This window comes from Lynx rufus, unplaced genomic scaffold, assembly GCF_022079265.1.
Source record: "Lynx rufus isolate CCGP_SWC_20201006 ecotype Redwood Valley unplaced genomic scaffold, mLynRuf1.p SCAF_16, whole genome shotgun sequence".
NCBI lineage: Eukaryota > Metazoa > Chordata > Mammalia > Carnivora > Felidae > Lynx > Lynx rufus.
The window spans coordinates 7,507,253-7,530,750 of NW_025814830.1; the positions used below are offsets into that span (position 1 = coordinate 7,507,253).

A 23,498-nucleotide genomic window follows, 5' to 3' on the forward strand; every position below is an offset into this window, starting at 1 on the left:
AGGGCGACACAAGGCCGCCTAGAGCCTGACACAGGGAAGAGGTAGAGAGCACCCCCAAGGCTTTCTGAGGGGCCCTGTGCGCCTGAGGCCCCACCACCTCTGCAGTCCCCGTCCCCCGCAAAGCCAGGTACATTACGCTGCCCACGTGCAGACAGATCTTCCTCGTTCCCACCTCCAAGCCCCTACCCACACCTCCCTGGGCACACAGTCCAAGGGGCCTCTCCGGTGCTTCGTGGAGCCATCATTCTGCAACTACTCCCAGACTGGCCTCCAAGCCTGATCTCGCTGATGCCTCCAAACAGCCCTGGGAAGCTTTCCAGAAGAGGTCTGGAGGGGGGAAGTGACTTGCCCGAGGACACTCTTCTGGCTGGAAGAGGAGAGGCAGGGTCTGACCCTCAACTGCCGTTCTCCGCCTCTGCCTTCCTGACCACTGGGCTGGCTCCTCGAGCGGGGCGCCCTTCGCCGTGGGCACTTATCTACTCTGCCAGCCTCGCAGGGGGCCTCTTCCAGCCTGCTCCCCGAAGCAGAAATCCACTTATCACGCACATTCACTTATCAGGCAGGCCAGCAGCCACACGCTAGACGGCAAGTGCTGGGGACCCCAGGAAGCGGGAGCGCCCTCAAGCGGCTGGTGAGTGTGCCAGGCGGAACAAGCCCTTCCAAAGGCAATCCGGCAATACCCGTCAGAATTCCAAAATCCGAACGCGGACGCCCTTTGGTCAGCCATTCCACCCGCAGAGAAGCAAAGTTACGTGCCTGTCGGCTCATTCGCTGCGGCGGCGTCTGCAGTCGCAGAGCGGGAACCCACAGCACTCACTGTCCACCGACAGGCGAGCAGCTGATAAAGGCCCAGTCCGCTCAGGCACCAGAACCCGCTGCGGCCATAGAGAACGAGGACGCTTGCTCTGGGCCAACAAGGAACAACATCCAAGATACGCTAAATGAAAGAAAGCAAGGCGCAGGATAGCGTGCTTGTGAACTAGAGAAAAATGAAACTCTGCTCACTGTTAACAAGCAAACTGACACAGGGGGCGGCCTGGCTGGCTCAGCTGGTGGAGCATGAGACCCCTGATCTCGGAGTTGTGAGTTCGAGCCCCATGTTGGGTGTAGGGGTTACTTACAAAAACACGACACAACACAACACTAACACAGAGATGGAGTGGCAAGTGAAGCAGCTCAGGAATCAGGGAACGAAGGCACCCGGCCCCCTCACCAGGCTTCCCGGCTGCCCGCACAGACGCAATAAAAAGTTAAACGCCCTCTTACCCACATCAGTTACAACCCCTGATGCCCTGGGCTTCGCAGCCACCGCCCCTGGGGGAAGACCCTCTACCCTGCAGGGCTGTGAGCTGCCCCCAGGACCTGGCAGAGGTCAGCACACTACGGGGGGCTCTGGAGGCCAGCCGCTGGGGGCCCCGGAGGCCTGACACAGAGCGGTGCGGTGACATGGCCCAGACAGAGGGGAGGGGAGCAGCTGCCTCGGCCAGCAGGCGGTGGGCCAGCCGGGTACTTCCAGCAGCTCTGCCTACTTGGGAAAACCTCTGTCTGCGACTCTTCAGGAAGAGCGAAGGAACACTGGTCACGGGCAAGTCTTCCCAGTGAGCAACCGTTCAAGCTTCCTCCATCCCCACCAGCCTTTCAGGAGCTCAGAGGCACCAGGGGAGCGTGCAGCTGGAAAGTGTGCAGCTCAGGAAGCGACACCTGGCCCAGCAGAGGGGGCCCTTCCCACCGACACATGTCTTCGAGTCCAGGGACATCACCGCAGTGTCTCCAGTAAATGTCTGCGAATGAACGAATGTGATGGCTCGAGCCGAGCAACGTCTCCCTTCCCTTCTCCCCAGAGACCCACGGGACCGAGGGGAGGAGATCCTGACTGTGTTGCCAGACAGGAGGCCCTTCAGGAGAGGCTGGGATGGCACAACCAGCTAGGAAAGGCCCAGGGCCCTTTGCAGGACCGTGGAAGGACCTCCCGCTCCGCTGAAGGGCACAGACGGCAGGTGCCGTGGGCTTGCCTCGCCCCCCCTTCCCCCCCCCCCCCCGCGCCCCGACCTTCCAAGCCACTTGGCCCAACTGAATGAAGATCCTGTTACAGAAACACCTGAGGTCAGAGGATGCCTATGGCTTTCCAAGTCTCTCGGGACAGAGGGAGGAGGCCAGGACCTCCGGGGGGGGGGGGGTGGGGGTGGTGGCTACAGAGCCTCACACACAGCAGGAGCTTGACAAGGTCAATGGTGAATGAAGGGGGAAGTCACGCCTCAATCCCTGGGCCCCCGGTAGCAAAGGGCACGCTAAATACCCAAGACCCAGCTGTATGATGGGCAAATTTTCTTTTAAAATTTATGTTTATTTTTGAGAGAGAGAGTGAGACAGCCCACGAGCGAGCAGGGAAGGGGCAGAGAGAGAGGGAAACACAGAATCTGAACAGACTCCAGGCTCGGAGCTGTCAGCACAGACCCCGACACGGGGCTCCAACTCACAAACTGTGAGATCATGACCTGAGCCGAAGTCAGACGCTTGACTGAGCCACCCCGGCGCCCGGTCAGGCAACTTTTAATTCTAAGTTATTATCAGTAACCACAGCTAACACTGAGTATTTTACATATGTTACTTCATTTACTGTTCTCAACAAGGCTGAGGTAGATCATCCCTATTTTTCAAGTGGGGAAACAGAGGCAGGGGAAAACTAACGAGCCTGTCCATGGTCACAGAGCCAATAAAGAGGGAAGATTCAAGAGCAACAGTCTGGCTCCACAGTCCTTGCTTTTTAACACGTTTGACCACCTTTCTGATCACAACCACCGTTTCGGGTGCAGACACGCCTCTCCCACCCTTTCCAGAAGGGGAGACTGAGGCTCAGGGAGGGGAGAGCACTTGCCAAAGACACACAGCTAAGGCAGGGAGGACCATGCAGACAGGCCTGTCTTCAAAGACCAATTCATCAGGCGCGAGAGGGGCTGACCGGGCCCCCGTGAAGCAGCTGTGACACTCAATAGTCTCGCGTAGGCCAGGTGCCCGCCCACCAGCCTCACTCCCGTGTTCTCTATCCCAGCCCTTGGCTCATCGGCTCCCACCTGCTTCTGTTGGTCTACAACGGCCGTGCAGGCTGCTTGGCCAACTTCTCTCTCCCCTCCCCTTCCGGACAGCGAGCCTGTTAAGGCAGGGCCGGGTTTGTCTTGGCCGCTGCTGTGTCCCCAGCACAGGACGGGGCACAGAGCTCGATGCTGGCTGGCTGACTGCCGGAACCAGCAAGAAAACACATCGAATCCCATGGTGAGCGGAGACTCATGGCACCCACAGAACCCAAGTGCCCCAGGCTGCCCCACTAACCGAGGGTTTTCTGCTGGGATGGGTGTGTGTGTATGTGGGGGGTCCCGGGGCCTCCATGAGCCCCCGTCTAGAAGGGGCTCCCCCAAAGGCATGTGTGTATCTGAGAACACGGGTGACTTTCCACCTCATAACCGGAATCCACCTTCTCACCCCACAGAACAGCACAGCCTGGTAGTTGAGGGCATGGCCTTCGGGGTCTGACTGTACCGGGGTGTCTGCAGAGCCCGGGCCCCCTTCTCTGACATCTTCTCCCTACCCCCACAAGGAGAAGACAGGCCCTCGTAGGCCCCATTGGGCAGGAAGGCTGTGGACTTTTGCTAAGCCTGTATGAACCGCCCGGAGCAGGCACCCGGACCGATCGGTCCCACCCCAGCCACCAGGAAGGCCAGGCTTGCTTGGCCCGCGACCAGACAGAAAGAGAAACAAATCAGGAGTGCACGTGGCCCAGACAGCTAGTACCAGTCTTGGTTCCTGTTCGCTTTCAGGACCCCTGGGAACTGGCAGAGGACCCTGCGTCCTCCCAACGAACACCCTCATTTACCTCATGCAGCTCCAAGTGAATTCTGACCCTGACAACTTGAACAGACCCCAACTGTCACGGGAGAGGGCCTCATCTCCCCAAGGTTGAGTCTCCTCATCTAGAAAATGGAGCCAACGAGACTAAGACACACACACACGGAGGCTTCTAGAAGCAGCCACCGAGAGCACTTGTGTACAACATCTGGCGCGGGGTTGGCTGCTGCTTGGTAAACAGCAGCCGGTCGTCACCGGGCCGGGGCCCGACACCCTGGCAACAGCTCGGAGTGGGTGCTGGATGAACAAAGGGCAAACAAAGTGACCAGCTCCAGCCAGAGGCTCACGGAGCACTTGCTCCCAACTAGCTGCCCCCACCTGTCCGCTGCCACCCGGCTCAGAAATACCGGTTAGACACACTCCCACTGGCCGGTAGGCAAATATTTACCCAGGGCCGGGCTGCTGAGGGCGCTGAAGTGAGGACTTGGGGACAAGTGAGCACCAAGAGAGTGGCCGAGAAAGCAGGGTCGGGGGCGAGGAGGTGGAGGAACCCAGCCCAGGCTGACTGCCTCCCACTCAGGGGGGGCTGTGGCCCTGGGGGCGGTGCAGCGCCATTCCTCAGTCTACCCGGCCGTAAAGGGGAGATGCTGCTTCCTGTCTCACAGCTCTGCCACGGAGAGTCAAGTGCACCGGAGGGAAAGCCCTCTGCCCGGTGCCCCAGGCAGGACTGCTACCTACTGCAGGGGCTGAAGGAGCCAGGCCCCCAGGGTGGCTTCCGGGCTTACCTCGGACTAGCCAGGTGAGCCGGCCTTAGGCTGTGCATCTCAGGGTCCCCCCTTCATCTGTACAATGGCACAGTGATTCTTCCTACCTCCTGGGATAGGAGAAGGACAGAAGGAGCTACAGCGTCCTGTGGGCGCTTAGCGCCCCACCAGCACCCTCTGGAACTGCACGGCTCCTACTCAGTCCGCTTTTTGTAAGGGTTCGCACAGACCTCTTCAAGAGAACACCGACGCCCACTCTCTAACTCCCAGGGGCCGGCCGGACCTCACACTTCTCAAGGCACCTCTGCCCCAGCCCTGCACGCTGTCAGCAGAGCCAGATGTTGGGCAGTGTGACAAGACTCTAAAGTGTCAAGGGCGAGGGCTGTATCCTCTCTATCTGCCACAGAGCAGAGCACAGGCCCAAGCATCTGTGTGCTCAGCCACCCGGGGGCATGCTGGGCTTTGAGCCTGGTGGTCCTGGGGCTCAGGCCTACCTCCGACAAGTGCTGAATACTGGACTCCTCTCCCCACCCCCCTTTTGAAAAAACTTTTTAGTAAGCTCTCCACCCAACACGGGGCTCAAACTCACGACCCCGAGATCAGGAGTCACATGCTCTACCAAATGGGTCAGCCAGGCATCCCGCCGTTTCTTCCTCTTAATCCCACCTGCCTCGAGGTGCCCACAAGACACTCAAGGGTGCGTGCGTGTCTCAGCAGTAACTCCACAGATCCTTCACCGAACACCTGCCCCGGGCCCCACTCTGTGTGGAGTGATGCTGGACACAGCACCCCAAACAGCTCTCATCCCTATCCACACAGGGATCCCAGGCCAGGAGGGGAGAGAGACCCATCTCCGGACGGTAATGGCAATGACCCAGAGTGGGCAGGGCTGGGGCCGAGGAGCCTGGGAGAGCGCCTGGCCCCATCTAGGGGTCAGAGAGGGCTTCTTGGAGGAGGGGCTACCTAACACCACTAATCACCCACGCACAGGGACCGGGTCGCCTTCACCACTGCACTTGGCACATGGCAGGTGCTCCATAGGTATCTGCTGAAGGAAAGACAGCGGGGAAGGAGAGCCTGGAAGAATGAGCAGGAGCTAGCCCTCTTCCCGGAGAGAAGAGCCACCGGGGAGTTGGCCATGACATATGAAGCTGCACAGATCCACCAACTGCAAGCAGCAATTCCACTCCGAGGTCTACACCCTAGACAAATTCTTGCTCGCAACCCCGGTGTTACGTACCAGGAAGGTCACAGCTGCACCAGTCTGTCATACCAAAAAGCAGAAACAGCTCGACCGTCCACCAACACCACAATGGACAACCTAAGGCACGGTCACACAATGGAAGATTCTAGAGCACCTACATGGATAAAACAGGGAAACATAACGTCGGGAGTAAAATCAAGACCCAGGAGTCCACCCACAACGCAACACCATTTTTATAAAACTCAAAAACAAGCAAAACTAAAGACCATACTTTTCAGCGCACGCGCGCACGCACACAACTTGAAAAAGGGGCACCTGGCTGGCTCAGTCCGAGGAGCATGTGACTCTTGATCTTGGGGTTTGAAGTTCGAGCACCACGCTGGGTGTAGAGATTACTTAAAAATAAAATCGTGCAGCGCCTGGGTGGCTCAGTCAGTTAAGCGTCTGACTCTTGATTTTGGCTCAGGTCATGATCTCACAGTTTGTGGGATTGAGCCCCGCATCAGGCTCTGTGCTGACAGAGTGGAGCTTGCTTGGGATTCTCTCTCCCCCCATCCCCCTCTCTCAAAATAAATCAATAAATCAAACAAAAATAAATAAAATCTTAAAAGAAAAACAACCCCACAAGGCACGACAGTCATAACATTCAGACACTCAGAACACAAGTCTCCGAGCTCTGGGGCTCCACCCTCCCACCCAGAAGTAGAGGTGAGTTAATAGCCATGTTCTCATCCCCAAATTGGGAGGTAGGCTCAGAGGTCCTCATTACAATTACATTTCAACTTATGTGTCTGTTACACATATAGTTCATATGCCCAGAAAAAAAATTTAATAACGATAATTTAAAAACCAGAGAGAGGGAGAAGAGCACTGCAGCAGAGGGAATAGCTTGTGCAAACACTCTGTGGAGACAGAGCTGATGGTGCCTCTGGGGAACTGAAGGTCATTGTCAGGGTCAAATGAAGCAAACGGGTAAGGGACCCAGGAGAGGGCTGGGGGCAGCGACGTGCTTGAGAAAGGTCTGTGAGTCACTCAGTGGCTCACGGCTTCTCATCACTGCCACCCACTGAAATCCCAGGTAGGCTATGGGACACACTTGGTGAAGGTGGCCTGTAAGAAAGTGGGTGCCCATCAGGGGACAGCCAGTCCTGCCAGGACCAAGCGGGCTATTTCAGGCTGCCTGCCTCAGGCTTCCGGTCAGGGGTACCAGATGGCCAGCTGGATTTGGAGGCACTGGGGGAGTTTTAGTTCAGAATTAAAATCAAGTTACTGTGAGCTGTTTACTGGTCCAGCAAAGGCTCCGGGGACGGAAACTGGGCGCCTGGAACTTCTCAGCGCCCATCCTGAGTTGTCCATGTGCGGAAGGTGAACAACACCACAACCTTCGTGAGGTCTGTTTGGGAACTAAAGGGTATATTTATTCCTTGATCCTCTACCGAATGACCTAGGCTGGGCAGACAACGGAGAACAAAACATTTTGATCCCTGCCCTCGGGGAGTAATTGCTAGGAGGACAAATACACATACAATTAAAAAGAGCAAGTTATGGGGTGCCTGGGTAGCTCAGTCAGCTAAGCTTCTGACTCTTGGGTTCGGCTCAGGTCATGATCTCATGGTTTGTGAGTTCAAGCCCCACATGGGGCTCTGTGCTGACAGTGTGGAGCCTGCTGGGGATTCTCTCTCTCCTTTGCTCTCTCTCTGCCCCTCCCCCACGTGTGTGTGTGGGTGTGTGGGTGTGCACACACACGTGCACACGCTCGCTCTCTCTCTCTCTCAAAATAAATAAATATACTTAAAAAAACCCCAACAAGTTATTGGGGGAAAACATCACTCCTATAGGAAAAACAGGGGCATATAAACTTAGACAGGAGGGCGTAGTTAGGAAAGACCTGTAAGAGAGAAGAACATGTAAGCTGAAACCTACAAGATGAGTAAGAGTCAGAAATTCATTCATTCCTTCAAATATCCCTCTCGTGTCTATTCCGGGTGGGCCTGGCCCTATTCCAGATGCCAGGGCTGCCATGGCGAACACCCCCATCAGACAATCCCTTCCCCAAGCCGCTTACACTGGAGCTGGGGAGGGGGAGGGGGGCACAAGACAGTAGTCGATGTAAACCAGCAGTAAGCACACGAAAGTTGGGGAAAGCCTCCCAGGCAGAGGATAGAGGCAGCGCAGGGGCCTGGCACGTGGGTGCTGGAGCAAAACCCAGGGATCCGGGGGGGCAGCAGGAGATGAGGCAGGAGACGTGAGCGGGAAGCACAGTCCGCAGGGCCAGGAAATTTGAGTCTACAGGGAGCGGGGAGCTGCTCAGGGCTGATGGCATATGATAAAGGGGACCCTCACGCACAGAGTGCCGACAACACGGTGGCCCCGGCCACCGTAGGAGCTGGAGTCTGGGCTTCTGAGACTTGTCGAGCCTCTGCCAGCTGCGGCAGAGTGGATGTGCCCAGGGACCGAGGCGGGGCCGCTCTGCCTTCTGCCACCTTCTGCAAAGGAGTGCGACCTCAGGAAGCCACTGATGGCCCAAGTCACAAAGTGAGGCTTCACCAGGTCTGTCAGCCCGGTGCTCGGCAAACAGTGGCTGTAGTTGTGTTTGCAGGGGACCCTCCCTATGACCTACTGTTGCTCCGCCCAGGCCTGGCTGCCACTAAAGTGCCCTCCGCTTACACCGCACTGCTGCCAGGACCCGGGCTGATACCGCCTCATCTGCTCTTGGACTTGGCCGCCAGAACAACTCCACCTGGAGCTGCTCCGGCTGGGACGGGTGCCCTGCTATGCAGATCCAGTGAAATAGCAAGGGAGAAAATGATTCTTTTTTGAGAGAGAGAGAGAGGGAGAGGGAGAGAGAGAGAGAGAGAGAGAGAGAGACCGCTCACATGTACAAATGGGGAAGGGGGGAGGGAGAGAGAGAGACAGAAAGAGAGAGAGAGGGAGAGAGAGACAATCGAGCAGGCTCCATGCCCATCCGGGGGCTCGATCTCATGACCTGTGAGATCATGACCTGAGCTGAAATCAAGAGTCAGATGCTTAACTGACTAAGCCACTCAGATACCCCAAAAATGATTTTTTTGAAGGAAAGAGGGGTGCCTGACTGGTTCAGTCGGTGGAACATGCAACTCTTGATCTCAGGGTTTTAAGTTTGAGCCCCATGTTGGCTATAGAGACTACTTAAAAAGAAAATCTTTAGGGGCGCTTTGATGGCTCAATCGGTTAAGTGTTCGACCTTGGCTCAGGACGTGCTCTCACAGTTTGTGAGTTCGAGCCCCACACCCGGCTCTCTGCTGTCAGCGCAAAGCCCACTTCGGATCCTCTGTCTCTCTCTCCCTCTGCCTTGTGCTTTCTCTCTCTCTCAAAAATAAACAAACATTAGAAAATAAATAAATAAAATCTTTAAAAAGAGAGAGAGAAGGAAAGAGGTGTCCTGCTCCACTCCCCAGCCTTCCCAGCAAGGCAAATGCTACGTGAGGAAAAATATACCAGTACGATGAAACTCCAAAGAGCCAGTATTTTCAATAGGGAAGGAGTCCTTACAAAAGGTCCCGAAACAAAAATGGGAAAGAGCATGAAGGAGGAATTTTATGTGGTTAACGATAAACAGGTTAACTACCAAAAGAACGCTCATTAAAACAAGACACCATCCTGGTATGAAGATACCCAAATGGAAATACTATTCCTTCACGCATCCAAAAAAGAAAGTCAAGAGATAAAACCAAGTCCTGTCTCTCAGGGCTTACAGTCCAAGGCTGTACACCTCATCTAGGGTTTCAAAGGTTCCTACCCTCTGACCTGGTAAAACCACCTTCTAAGAATTTCTTCTGAGAAAGCTCCCCGTAAGGAACATAAAGATTTATGGACGAGGATGAACATCGCTGCATTATTTATGCTACCGAAAATGGGAAAGGACCCAAATGCTCAGCAATGTGGAAATGGCTAGAAGCAATGACAGTGGCCCAATGATGTATTTTAATCATGCTTTTTAAAAAATGGGAAAATGAAGTGAAAACACAGGATATTCAACCATACAGAGTATCCTCCCAGTTTTATTTTTATCTATCTGTGGCAGTGCATCTAGTCATAGAAAAGAGATGGAAAGGAAATGCTCTGGCATTTAATGTTGAAAACATTCCAGGTGGTGCAAATCATTTCTCCGGTAAGAGTCTTGCATCTAGAATATGCACAGAACTCGTACAACTCGGTAATAAAAAGACAGACAATCCAATTTTAAAACAGGCGAAGGATCTGAACAGACGTATCTCCCAAGAAGATACACAAGTGCCTGATGAGCACGTGAAAGGATGTTCAACTTCATGAGCCATGAGGGAAATGCAAATCAAAACCACAACGAGATACCACTTCACGCCCTCTAGGGTGGCTTCAATCAAAAGGACAGACACTGGGGCACCGGGCTGGCTTGGTCAGTGGAGCATGTGACTCTTGATCTCAGGGTCATGGAGTCTGAGCCCCATGTTGGAAATAGAGTTTACTTAAAAAAACAAAAAAACAAAAAAACAAAAAAAACCGACATTAACCACGAGGTGGAGGAATCCGAACCTTCATACACCGTGGAGGGGAAAGTCAAGGGTGGCAGTTGCTCCAATGGTTAAACAGAGTCGCCACGTGACCCAGCAATTTCATTCCCAGAGAAATGAAGCCATACGTGCACACAAAAACTTGTACCTTAACATCCACAGCAGCGTTGTTACTCATCATAGCCAGAAAGTGGAAACAACCCAAATGTATACCAACAGATGAAAAGATAAAGAAAACGTGATACAGCCACACAATGGAACATTCTCTAGCAACAATGAGGAATGAAGTTCTGGCACATGCCACAAAGTGGGTGAACTCTGAAAACATTATGCTAAGTGAAAAAGTCAGACACAAAAGGCTGCACAGTGCACAAATCCATTTATATGAAGTGTCCAGAATCTAAACAGACCAGAAAACAGATCGGCAGGTGCCTGAGTTGGGGGAGGGGTGATGGCCAAGGGGTGAGGGTTTCTATAGGGGTGATGAAATGTTCTAAAATCGACTGTGCTGATAGATGTACAACTCTGTGAAAAACTGAAATCCAATGAACTATACACTTTAAATGGGTGAAATATGTGTGAACTACATCTCAAGAGAGCTGTTAAAAAATTTCCAGATGGTGAAATTAACGAGTGATTTTTTATTTCCTTCATTAGACTTCCCAAGGTTTTTGTTTGTTTAAATGTTTATTTATTTTTCAGACAGAGAGAGACAGAGTGTGAGTGGGGGAGGGGCAGAGAGAGAGGGAGACAACAGAATCCGAAACAGGCTCCAGGCCCTGAGCTGTCAGCACAGAGCCCGACGCGGGGCTCGAACTCACGGGCTGTGAGATCATGACCTGAGCCGAAGTCGGATGCTTAACCGACTGAGCCACCCAGGCGCCCCTGTTTGTTTGTTTTTAACAATGAACATACCTTAATTTTAAAGTCAGGAGAGCAAGGGGCATGCCTGGGTAGCTCAATTGATTGAGCATCCAACTCTTGATTTTGGTTCATGATTTGGGAGATTGAACCCCTTGTCAGGCTTTGCGTGGACAGCACAGAGCCTGCTTGGGATTCTCTCTCTCCCTCCCCCTCTGCCCCACCCCACTCACCCATGTACTCTCTCACAAAAATAAATAAGTAAACGTTAAAAAAAATTCTTTTTGGGGCACCTGAGTGGTTCAGTTGGTTAAGCATCCAACTTCGGCTCAAGTCATGATCTCACGGTTCACGAGTTCAAGCCCCGCGTTGGTCTCTGTGCTGACAGCTCAGAGCCTGGAGATCCTATGTCTCCCTCTCTCTCTGCCCCTCCCCTGCTCATACTCTGTCTCTCTCAAAAATAAATAAACATTAAAAAAAATTTTTTTAGTGAAAAAAAATTTGTGTTTCAAGTCAGGAGATCAAGGTAGCGATCCTGTCCTCAGTGACAACATCATCAGCCTCCAGGGTGACTGCACACCCCTCTCCCCCACTCCCCTCACCAGCTCCGTGAGGGAAGAGGAGAAAACTAAGACCCTAGCCGCCAACAAGCTCTTTGGGCTCCACGCTGGGCTGGAGATGTTGTCTCCATTTTCCCAGAGCACAAACCCTTTCTGTAAATAACAACTTCACACAGCCAGTTGGGAGAACCCAGGTGCCAAGGCAGGTCTCCCTGACCACCCCCCAGGATGGGTCACTCTGCCCCTCGAAGCTACAGAGGTGGCCGAGGAGAGCAGCAGGAGCCCTGTCCTGCGTTCCAGGCCACTTCTCTCTGGCCTGCTGCCTCGTCGGTAAAACAAGGAGGTTACCTACCCCTCCACCTCCAAGAATCTATACTCTGGCCATGGGGAAGGGGCCTGCACTAGCCCTGGATCCTCTTGGCCGGGTGGTCAGTGAGGACAAGCATCTGGACCCGACAGCTGGTGGTGGCTAAGTCAGAGGCCCCGCCTTCAGATGCCTGCTGCACCCGCCGGGCTCCTGGCCGAGGACGTCTTCCCCCAGGACCAGACAGGATCGGGCTGTCAGACATGGTAACTCTAAATAGGGCTCCACAGAAAGCGTCATCTCTGGGCTCTGCCCATACCCACTGCCCACCCCCACCCCCCAACTCCATCCTAATGTTAGGACACTCCCTGAGCATCTGCTCTGTGCCCGAGACATCCCAGTAATGGAGACGGTCCTGGCCCGGCCAGGGCTCACGGTCCACTGGGGAAGACAGACCTGTCACCAGATAGGGACCACCCCGAGCGGGCAGAGCTGAGACAGGGAGCCCACAAAAACTTAGCACTGCAGATCCTGAGGGCTGAGCCCAGGCCTGGCAAGGAAGGAGGCTCCCCAGGGGAACGTAGCTTTTCCCGGTATTCTGATCAAAGTGGGGAGAGCTGGGTCAGGAAGCAAGGACTCCACCCGGGGGAAGAAGGGAGTTACAAAATAAGTGAGATGGAGCAAAGACAGGGAGGAGGGAGGCCTGAGTGGGTGGCCACACACCCCTGACACCCTCCACCTCCTCCTGTAACACCGTGTTGTTGGGGGGACAGGGGATCGGGTCACCTGCCACAAAGGTGGAAAGACAGATCAGCTACCAGCACCTGGGCTCTCCCATGATGGGGAGGAGGTCCTGGAACCTATTTAGTTCTCTAAATGGTGGGTGTGATCTATGCAGGGAGATGGGGAAACACACGCAGTGGGAAAGGACCTCAGACATCATCTTGATGCACAGAGAGGGCAGTGCCTCGACCTAGAACACACAGCAAGTCAACAGCAAATATGGCTTCTCCTGCGCTCTACCAGGCTGGCTAGCTTTGGGGTCTGCCAGAGTTGGCAAGGGGACACTAGGGGCAGACTTGGGGCCCTCCCTTCTTCACACTTCCTTTTCTGGACCTGGGCTACATGAGGGCAGGGCCTGTCTGGTACCCAAGGCCCCGCATCGCATATTGCTTTCATTTTCACCTGCCATATAAGCTCCTGCTCAGAGCCCGCACAGTGCCACATGGTGTGGGCACCGAGGGACACAGTGGCACCAAACCAAACCCATCCCGCCTCATGATCCTTACAGTCTAAGAGGCAAGAGAAAATATCAGGAGGCCTACAGATGCACAGATGGCTGACCACCTCACAGGGGATTTAGAGGGCCAGGAGGAAGAGTCTGCTGGTACCTGAAGGACAAACCGGACCGGTGACAGCAAGGCCAGCATTCCGGGACGGGATGTGGGGAGCTCCTGGCACATTCTAGAACTCAGAGAAAGCCACCACACTTGAACCCAGGGAGAACGTGGGCTGGGGTGATCATAGCCGTGGTCAGTGAGGGTGGCTAGTGCAGGGACTCTGGACTGGGGGTTGCGGGTCACAGGGCAGGATCTGAAGCGAGAGTGGAACAAGGTCTGCTCTTCTGAGCGTGCAGAGGGAGCACGAGGAAGCAGGGGCGGCAGTCGGGACCCGTCCGCCTGGCACGCGGGAGGCAAAGTAAGTGTGTGCCCGCAAGGAATAAATACATGGGAGCGTGAACAAATGATGCCTCAGTAAACGTCTTCTTCCCTTCCCTGCTCTCTCCACGGCCCCCAACTTTCCCAGGCCGCGGGGACTGGGTTTCGAGGGTTCCAAGGCATCCAGAGTGGGACACTCATTAGCAGACCCGCTTTGCCCTGAGTCCCTAAGGAAAGTGCCTGGGTGTGTCGGCGGTTTGCCTCCTCTGGGGAGCCGGACGGACAAGGTGTGGTCCCTCATGGAGCGTCTGGGTCCAGTGCGGGGAGATGGGCCCAAACAGATAACGACAGCATGAGGGGGCATCACGGGAACCTGAGTGGGTGCAGCAGCACTGCCTGGGGACCAAGGAGGTGATGTGGGAGCCAGCTCGAGGAGGATGAGCGGGAGCCGGGCAGGAAAGGCAGGGGACTGGCCTAGGGCGCCCTGTGCAGAGGGGGGTGGCGTCTCTGGGTCAGGAGGGAGGGTCTCCCGCCAGGCTCGGAGGTGGGGACTCGATCCTGTCGGTGGTGAAGGGGCCCTCAGAGGCTTTCTGGAAACACAGCAGAGGGTGGGAACCATCCCTTCTAGTTTGAACACGGCTCCCCCATCGCCCGAGCCCTGGCTCTCTGCTTCTGGCTGCTGCGGAGATTAAATGAGCAGATGCACACGAAGCGCTGAGGCCCGGTAAGGGCTCCACGAAAGCGGGCTGTGCTGACCGCCACCATCATCCGGAGGCGTGACCCCTCCGCAGGGTCACTTCCCCCGTGTCTGCCCTCAGCCCCCCCGCAGCCCCTCCCAGACTCCCTGCTGCTTCGAGAAACAGCAGGGAGCTCAGCTGGGAAGGCACTCTGCCCAGGACGGGGGCAGCTCTGCCGCGACATGGCTGACGACAGCTGGCGGGAGACGAGAACTGGAGAGACGCGGGGGCGGGCGTGAAGGTGGCACACGAGCCTGACCCCAGCGGGTTCCCAGAGGGACCTGCCCACCCACCCCAGGAGGACCAGCTGGGATCCGACGAGACCCTCCAGGGAGCGTCAGACAGCAGGGCTCTCAACCCGGGCTTCTGCTGGAAAGGAAGAGGGCGTCAGGCAAGTCACATGAGCTGTCACATGAGTGGCTGTCAGCAGCCGCTTCCAAACCACCCCCCCAACCTGAGGCAACGGCTCTGCACCAGCTGCAGCGTAAGCAAGGGGGTGAGAGTAGCTTCAGAGTGCCTACTGTGCACCTCCGTCCACCACATCGGACGTGAGGGCCTGAGGAGAGACAGGAGGCGCAAGGGCTTCTGCGGACGGCGAGGCGAGCCGAACGGATTTAGGCCCTGCCTTTGTGGAATCTGTATTCCAAGTAGAGGGAAATACAATCAGAGCACGATGGGGTCCGTAGGTGCTTTGGGCACTCACCCTCCGAAACCCCTCCTGGAACTGGGACCCCCCTCCGTCTCTCCCACGCTAACTCCAGCCCCGGAGACCCACCCGGGCTCAGCCACGGAGGGCTGCCCCAAATCTAGCCCAGTCGCCATCGGTGCCGCAGGCCTCCCTGACACGAGCGGCATCCAGGGTCAGCATGGGCAGTGCCAGCGCCTGCCAGGGAGCGGTGACGTCCAGGCCCTCAGGCACTCTCGCCAGATCTGCCTGACGCTGGGATGTGCTCCCGGCTTCGAAGGCCCGAGGGCTGGCTCTGTTCCCAGGAGTCTGAAAGCTTTGAGATAGACTCGTCTGCCAAAAGGGCTTCACAGACGGGGACAGCGCGGCACAGGGATGTTTCGGGACGTGCCCACATTCACACGGGTGAACCCACACCTGGGCCTGTGCCATCTAGCGGGGGAGGTGGGGCTATCATCTTGCTCTTAGAGAGGAGGGAACCAGGGCAGGCTCCCAGCAGGGGCATGACCTCATTCAACTTCGGCAGATCCTCACGGAGTGCCTGTAATAGCCGGTCACCCTTCCAGTCGCTTTCCAAGTATGGAATAATCTGATCCTTAAGCCCCAGACAAATGAGGACACTGAGGCAGAGAACTCGAGTGATTCGCCGAGGGGCAGAGCTGGACTGGCACCAGGGGGCTCCGGAGCCCGAGACCTGGGGTGCCTCTCCTGTTGCTACCATTAGACGTTTTGGGGAATGAGGCCCACAGAGGGCTCCATGGTCTCCTACTGGAAACCCTCGGGCCAGATGTGGATTCTGGATTCGGAGATGTCCTGGGTTTTATTGTTTTAAGTTTATTTATTTTGAAAGACAGAGAGCCAGTGGGGGAGGGGCAGAGAGAGAGAGAGAGAGAGAGAGAGAGAGAGAGAGAGAGAAAGAGAGAATCCCAGGCAGTGCAGAGCACAATGCAGGGCTCGAATTCATGAACCGTGAGATCACGACTCAGTCATGAGATCGTGACCTGAGCCAAAGTCAGACGCTCAACTAACTGAGCCACCCAGGCACCCCTGGATTTTATAAGAGGGCCAGGACAGCTATATTATGCTAAGACCCCAGCAAGGTCTGGGACGGTTTTTAGAGCTTTCCGGATCTGGGAAATGTGGGGTCTAAACAGACCGTGCAGGTGAAGCCACTTACTGAGACCACCTGGGGGAGGCGGTACGGGAACCTGACCTCGCAGCCTACACGCTGCCCACCTCCCCTGCCAAGGGCAGGAAGAACTGACTGGAGGTGCGGGCGGGGGCTCAGATCCAAGGAAAGAATGCGGGGGGGGGGGGGGGGGGGGACTGTCACCTTAGAAGGGTCACAGATAACACTGGCAATAGTAAAACCTTCGTGTAGGGGGGCGAGGAAAGTTCAGATAAAGTCAATGAGTAAATCAAAGACGTCAAATATCAGCTACCATCCAATGCAGGACCACACGAAGCTAAGCGCCTACAGGTTCCTGACCCCGTGGTCACCTTCCTGGCCTCTAAGCCTCAGTCTCACCCACCTCACACCACCCAGAAGGTTCTGCTAAAAATACCAGGCATGCCCCTTCTTAAAACCCTCCACTGGCTCCGGGCAGCCCTGAGGCTAACAGGGCCTGTGAGGCCCCAGCTAGCTGGGTGCTCTTTCCTGCCTCCTCCACCTCGCCTCTGACCCTCCTGCCTCCACCTCCCGGAAGATCGGCTTTTTTTTCCTTTCCTCAGATGCACCTCCCCCACTCTGCCTCCAACCCCTTCCAACTGCTGCCCACCTGACCAACTCCTGGGATTTCTGGGCCTCCGATGGCCCCGACTCCGGGAAGCCCCCCTTGCCCGCCTGCCTGCCCAAGTACACCTGTGAGCTCTTCCTAATCAGAGTCCGGGCACCCTGGTTTGATGAGAATTGTTTTCTGTGTCTCTCTCTTACTCGGCTATGACCTCCACGGAGGCAGGGACTGGGCCCGTCTCATTCCCCGACCTCGAACACCTGGCACGGCCATGCCATGCCAAGTGAGTGGCGGCTGGCCGTGGGGGAACCGGGTCACACGTTCAGCCAGGAGGTCCCGCGCACCTACCAGGTACCGGACACCGCGCAGCACAGCAAGAACTCGGGCCAAGGGTCAGAAGAAGGACCTAATGCTGAGGGCAGGGGAGCGGCAGAGACCTCCCGGGGCTGTGGAGCTGTCCAGGAAGCACAGCAAACCCGCATCCCCGAGACGCCAACTGGGCCGGGCCCTTTACTCGTCGCTTTCTCATCCCGGCCACAATGATGCACAGCTGGAAGTGTCCTCTCCACTTGGTAAAGGGTTACGGGTTGCAAGTGAAGAAACCAGGCAGCACGCTGAGCTGAATGCGGCAACTTGCGGAAGTCCAGGCAGCCAGGAGACAGAGGTAAGGGCAGGGGACTGCCTGGTTTGGATCCGGCTCACCCATTTACTGGCTCTGTGAGCTCAGGTAAGTCACATCACTTCCCTGTGCCTCTATTTCCTCATCTACAAATTGGGAGAACAGCACCTACCCCCTGGGGTGGTCGTGCGATTGAACTGAGACAATACGTGTAGCCCAGTGGTGAGCACACGGAAGGCAAGGAGTCGTGACGATTAAGGTCATCCAGGAGCAGGGATTTCAACCCAGGCTCCTCTACGCTCCACTGCAGCAGGCTGCCCTTCCCAGCTCGAATTTCTGCTGTCACCGCAAGCCAGACGCTTCCATTTGCTCCAAACAAGCTTACCAGGTCAACCCCAGCCACCCCTGAACGGAGGGCTGGAAGGCAGTCTTGGGATTGAGTGTTGCGTTGGCTCAGCCCTGAGCAGGACAGCCAAACCTGGCTGTCACAACCACCTGGGGAGCTTTCTAGAAACACAGATTCCTGGCCCCCATTTCCAGAGGCTGCCTTAGTTACAGCCAGTCCAGCCCGGGGGATCTGGCTGCACATTTCTTAACTTTCGGAGCATCAGACCGAGGAGAGCCGCTCGTGCCGCGCTCCCCGAAGCACGCCCACGTGCACCGCCACTGACTCACTCACCGACTATTTACTGCCTCCTGCCCGCTAGGTTTGCGTGATCCTTCTGGGGGCTCGTGATGGGTGCCAAAGCCAGCCTGCAGATCTCTGGGGAAGAGCCCCCGGCACAGACCGGATTAACTACCCCAAAAAGCTTTCTCCCAAACACCACCACCGGCTATGAGATGTGAGGCTAACCTCACTCCTCTGACATTCATCCAGTGCCCAGGCCCTCTTGTGCGCCAGGCTGAGGTCACAGAGGTGACACGCACACAGTCTGTGCCCTTGAAGAGGGAAATACGATGCGAACACAAATAAAGAGTTGGAGGTGGAAAGAATGAGGGCAGCCCGCCTGAGTTTGAGGATGCAAAGGGCCCGGCCCAGCAGAGCGGCACTCCCGACACACTGCCGGAGGGGGGCAGAGGGCTGGGGGCTGGGGTCCATGCCTCACACGGGACTAAGGCCCGGGGAGGAGCCGTAAGTTGTCCAAAGTCGGTATCTGGAGAGGCTAACACTTCGAGTCTAGAATCTGGGTTCTATTGCCTCTTTTCAGGCTGGTCAGAAAAACGTGTTGATTTAGTTTCAGCTCAGAGAGGTTGGGCAACTTGCCCACGGTCACCCAGCTTGTAACAGATGGGATCAGGCCTGGGGCCTGTGGTCTTTCCCATGCCCGGTCAGGGACAGGGCAGCAGGTTTTGCCCGGGGAGTGGGGGGAGAGACCAGGGACAAAGACGAGTGCAAATACACAACAGACACAGGAAGCGCACTGACGGTGAGGCGTTAGGTGGGGCTGCAGGACTGGCACTGACAGGAAAAATGAGGGAGACATGGGATGAGCATTCACTATGGACTCTGTTATCTTACTTAATCCTCACGATCACCCTATGAGGAGGTACTATTGTCAGCTGCATTTTACAGACAGAAAAATCGAGAGGGCACAATTGTCCAAAGTCACACGGCAAATCGCCCAAAGTCACACGGCAGATGATGTGCCAAGGCCGGCAGTAGGAGGTGAAGTTGGGCCCGGATGGAAATCTGGGCAAAGGCCCCAAAAGCTGCCCCCCACGACCCCATTCCCTACTCTCCAGCAACACCACCACTTGTGCTAACGCGAGCTGAGTCCTTTTTTTCAAAGTTCATTTTTTTTAGTAATCTCTACATCCAGTGTGGGACTTGAACTCATGACCTCGAGATTAAGAATCACATGCTCCACCAAATGAGCCAGCCAGGCGCCCCTTGAACTGAGTCTTTTGAGCTGATTCTTTTAATGGAGGGCCTCTTCCTACCACTGACAGGTGCATTTCTACCTGTCAAACCAGTTTCAAGGACTAAATCTACAGCACAGGTTTCAATGAGAGCACCCAGTGAAGCATTTCCACCCCCTCTGATCCCCATTTAAGAACACCATCGCCACTGCCCTCACTGCCCCCTCCAGGCCCCAAGCTCAGGTGGCCAGAGGTCGCCTCGCCCTTGGGACCCCCTCACCCTGCAGACACGCCACAGGAGTTCCTGGTAGGCAAAACTCCCCCACCCCCCCCCACCGCGGGTCTGACTCTCCTGGGCCAGAGGTCAGGGGGAGGGGAATGGGTTACCGGCAGGACAGGAGGGAGGGGGGACAAGCCTCCCAGACTGCGGCCGGTGTCACATGCTCTCCGACACCTGTCTCGAGAAGCCCACACAGCGTTCATGGGACGGGAAGACGAGCCGAGCCTTGGGTCACGCCTGCAGTTTGGTCTACAAGGGTCCCCAGCAAAAGTCCCTCAGGAGAGCTGGGACCACGGGGCCTGCCACTGTGGGGTGGGGTGCATCCAGCCAGCCCCTCCTCCACTGGGGCCCCCGTCTACCCTCAGGGAGAGTGGAGCCCACAGGTGGCCAGTGTGGCAGCTGAGGCGGTCTCTCCCCCTCGGTTTCCACCCTGCCTCCTCCCCAAGCTTCCCTTCCCGACCACGCACACTGGCCTGTGGAGCAGGCCCCGCCCCACCGGGTTCATCCTATCTGCTCGGACGTCCTGGGTGGTCAGCGGGGCAGGGATCACCACTTCACAGATGAGGAAACAAACTCAGCAAGAACAGGGGCCTCGCTGGAGGCCACAGCGCGCTGCCGCCACGGCTGGCCTGCACGTGCACGCTGGCTCCATGGGGCCCGGGTCTGGCCTGGGTCACCCCTTCCAGGATAGCCGCACACATGCTCACCGGGGCTCATTCAACCACGATCGCTGCGTGTCCTCTGAAGGGCCGAGGAAGTGGAAACGAGGACGGACGGCGTCTGCTCTCCCAATGTCAGTTGGGGAGAGAGACCACGAGCATGGAAACAAGCACGTAAGGAAACATCAGACGGCCATTAGTGCACGGAGGGAAATAAGCAGGACCCCAGCACTGGGGGCAGGCGGACGGGGACACTACGTGACACGGGAGCCAGGCAAGGCCCCTCTGAGTGCTGGGCTGGGTTGAGCTTCCATAGGCCTGAGACAACTCCCCCAGTCCAGATCCATCTCATGTCTAGGGATCCCCAACACGTGACCTCTGGCAGGGCCTGATGGGGCTCTCGCCCTCAGGAAGACACCCCCCTGAGGCTCCCACCTGGCTGGGCCACCGCTCTAGTCAGGGCCTGGCTCTCCTCCACCCTAGCTGGAGGCTCGGTGAGGGCCCGGCCCAGCTCTCCCCGCTGAATGGTCACCCTGCACTGGGGCCCCGGATTCCCCTAGTTCGGGAGTGCCCCTGCACCTGTCCTGGTTCAGCCAACTTCTCCATCTCTATGACGGAAGAACGGCTTCTGGATGACCTCTCTCCCAAATCGGAACTGCCAAGTCCCCTGACCCTTGACCTCAGGGTCACATCACCGCAGCAGGCCCCAGAATGACTCCTCCGTCACCCTGCCCACCAGGTCCGCAGCTCCAACGACACCCTCTGTGCTTTCCCACGGCTTACAGACCAAGTCCAACTGATCTCCCGCCCTCCTCTAGGATGGACCAAGTCCTCCCTGCAGCCCCCAGCCAAGACCCTTTGGCCTCCCAACCAGGTAACCCCCTTGGCCCAACCTTCTGTACTGAGTCTCCGCTTCTACGGCCTGGCAAGACCCCACCTTCCCTGGTCCTGGGCCAGGCAGCAACCCGCGCTGTCCTCCCCAGGTACAGAGGCTAGCCTCCTGCTCCTCAGCATGGCAGGCCTTCCAACTTCCCGTCCTGCGAATCCCACTAACCTCACCAACTGCACCCATGACCCCTCCCCTGCTTGGGGACCAAGATCACCCAACTCCGTCACAGCCAGGCCAAGCCCCCACCCCACCCCACCCCAGCCACGACACATGCGCTCTTCCAGCCCACACACTGATTTCTCAACTTCTCCGTGTCGCTGCCTCTCTCCCTCAGACCCACCGACTCCTCCGGAGTGGGAGTCCTAACCAGTCCCTGCGTCCCTCTTTAAACTGCCAGAAAGGAGGGACTCCCCCAGCCTGTAAGCTGTGGCCACCTCCGCCTAAGCCGGGAAGACTGATCGGCAACCATCCCCTCAAACTCCTCCCAGCCAGACTCCAAGCGACCCCTCTTTCTTGACGTTCTCCCCTGCCGGGGGAACAGCAGCTGCTATTTATGTGGCCAGAATTTACAAGGACTATTGTATTTAATCCTCACAACTACCCGGCGGTAGAAATTAGCACCTCCATTTGCAGAGCAAAGAACAGGAGGCTCAGGGTGGAAAAACAGCTTGACTCAAAAGCAAACAGCTGGTTACACACAGCTGTTCCTCTTCTGGGAACCTGCACACCAGAAACTGCCCCCGCTCCTCCACCCCGTGCCAACTCTCCCGCCCCCCCCCCCATGACCCTGAAGCCCACACAAACTGCCCATCCGCCCTTCTCCTTGCCCCGGGGCCCACACACACGGCCCACCCTCTCCTGGCAGCTTGTGAAGCAGAGACATCCAGGCCCCGACCCCATGAGCTGACTTCTCCAGACTAGCCCCTCAAATCACCAATATCACCGGTATCACCCCACATCACCCATGTTGACCGACATCAACTGCAACTTCATGAAAGCTCATCCTCGCCAATGACCTCTCGTACATCATCATATTTTTTTTTTAATTTTTTTTTTCTCAACGTTTATTTTATTTTTGGGACAGAGAGAGACAGAGCATGAACGGGGGAGGGGCAGAGAGGGAGGGAGACACAGAATCCGAAACAGGCTCCAGGCTCCGAGCCATCAGCCCAGAGCCTGACGCGGGGCTCGAACTCACGGACCGCGAGATGGTGACCTGGCTGAAGTCGGACGCCTAACCGACTGCGCCACCCAGGCGCCCCTGTACATCATCATATTTAGTCCTCTCTTAAATGCCCCCGTGGCAGGGGTATTGTCGCCCACCTCACAGTCGGAAAACTGAGGCTCCGAAGAGTTAGATAACCAGCCTGAGGTCAGGAAGTGGGTAAAAAGGAGTCAGGATTTGAACTGGAAGGTCTGCTCTTCACCACCCTGCCCTGCGCATCCAGGCCTTTCTCCCCTCCTGCCCTCAACTCCCCGGACTGGGTACCATGCTATAGCCAGGGCCCATCTGACTCCTCCCCGCCGCCAGCCCAAGTTCTCCAACTCAAAAGTGACACCTATCCCTGGGGCCTAGAGCCCGAGACTTGGCTGGCTCTCAACGCCAACAATCTTAAATTGTCTCCTTAACAATACCTAGCCAAACTGGCGTTCATGGCAGGCTCCCTACGCGCTCAGCTTCCAGTTACCACGTTTCCCACTCTCACATGAAGTCCTCAATTCCTCCACCGCACAGACTAGCAACAGTGCCTCCTCTCTCCAGCGACCAAGTGACCAACTTCTACTGAGCCGGGACCAGGCTGATCCCTCTCTTGGTGGGCTCCACCCTGGCAAGACTGACCGACGTCCCCCGCACAGAAAGACTCAACACTGCCGTTCATCTACGAAGCGACTTTCCAACTTGAGCTCTATACGCAAAACACACACACTCCTCCAGCTGCCCTTTCCGACACTAATCTGACCTCCAGGGAACCCAGAATCGGCAGACTTGCTCCCTCTCCCAACGTCTCAAGCCAGCAAACTTCTTCCGGCTCCTACTTTCTACCGACCAGCAACTCCAAATCCCTAACTCTTTCTCAAGGCGGGGAGGGGGGAGAAAAATTTTAAAAAGAGACCCTTCTAGAGCCAGGCCCCAAAATTCCTCTGTTCCTTAATGGCTGATCATGTTTTGCTTCACTTTTGGGCGAAAGCAAAGAAGGCATGCAGTGACTTTTCTTCTTCTTAATGCCAAGATCCAACACCTCCTCCGACTATCTCGTCCACCCCCAAAGTGACCACCAACTCTGCTCCTTTTCTGGGAAGCTGTTTAGCTTGATT

The 23,498-nt window shown here is 56.3% G+C and overlaps 1 protein-coding gene across 2 annotated transcripts in view; it reads right to left on the reverse strand.

The window, feature by feature from the left end:
- Nucleotides 1-23,498, reverse strand: part of PPP1R37 (protein phosphatase 1 regulatory subunit 37) — a 41,843-nt gene that overhangs the window by 17,286 nt on the left and 1,059 nt on the right. The gene's annotated exons all lie outside the window — the stretch shown is intronic.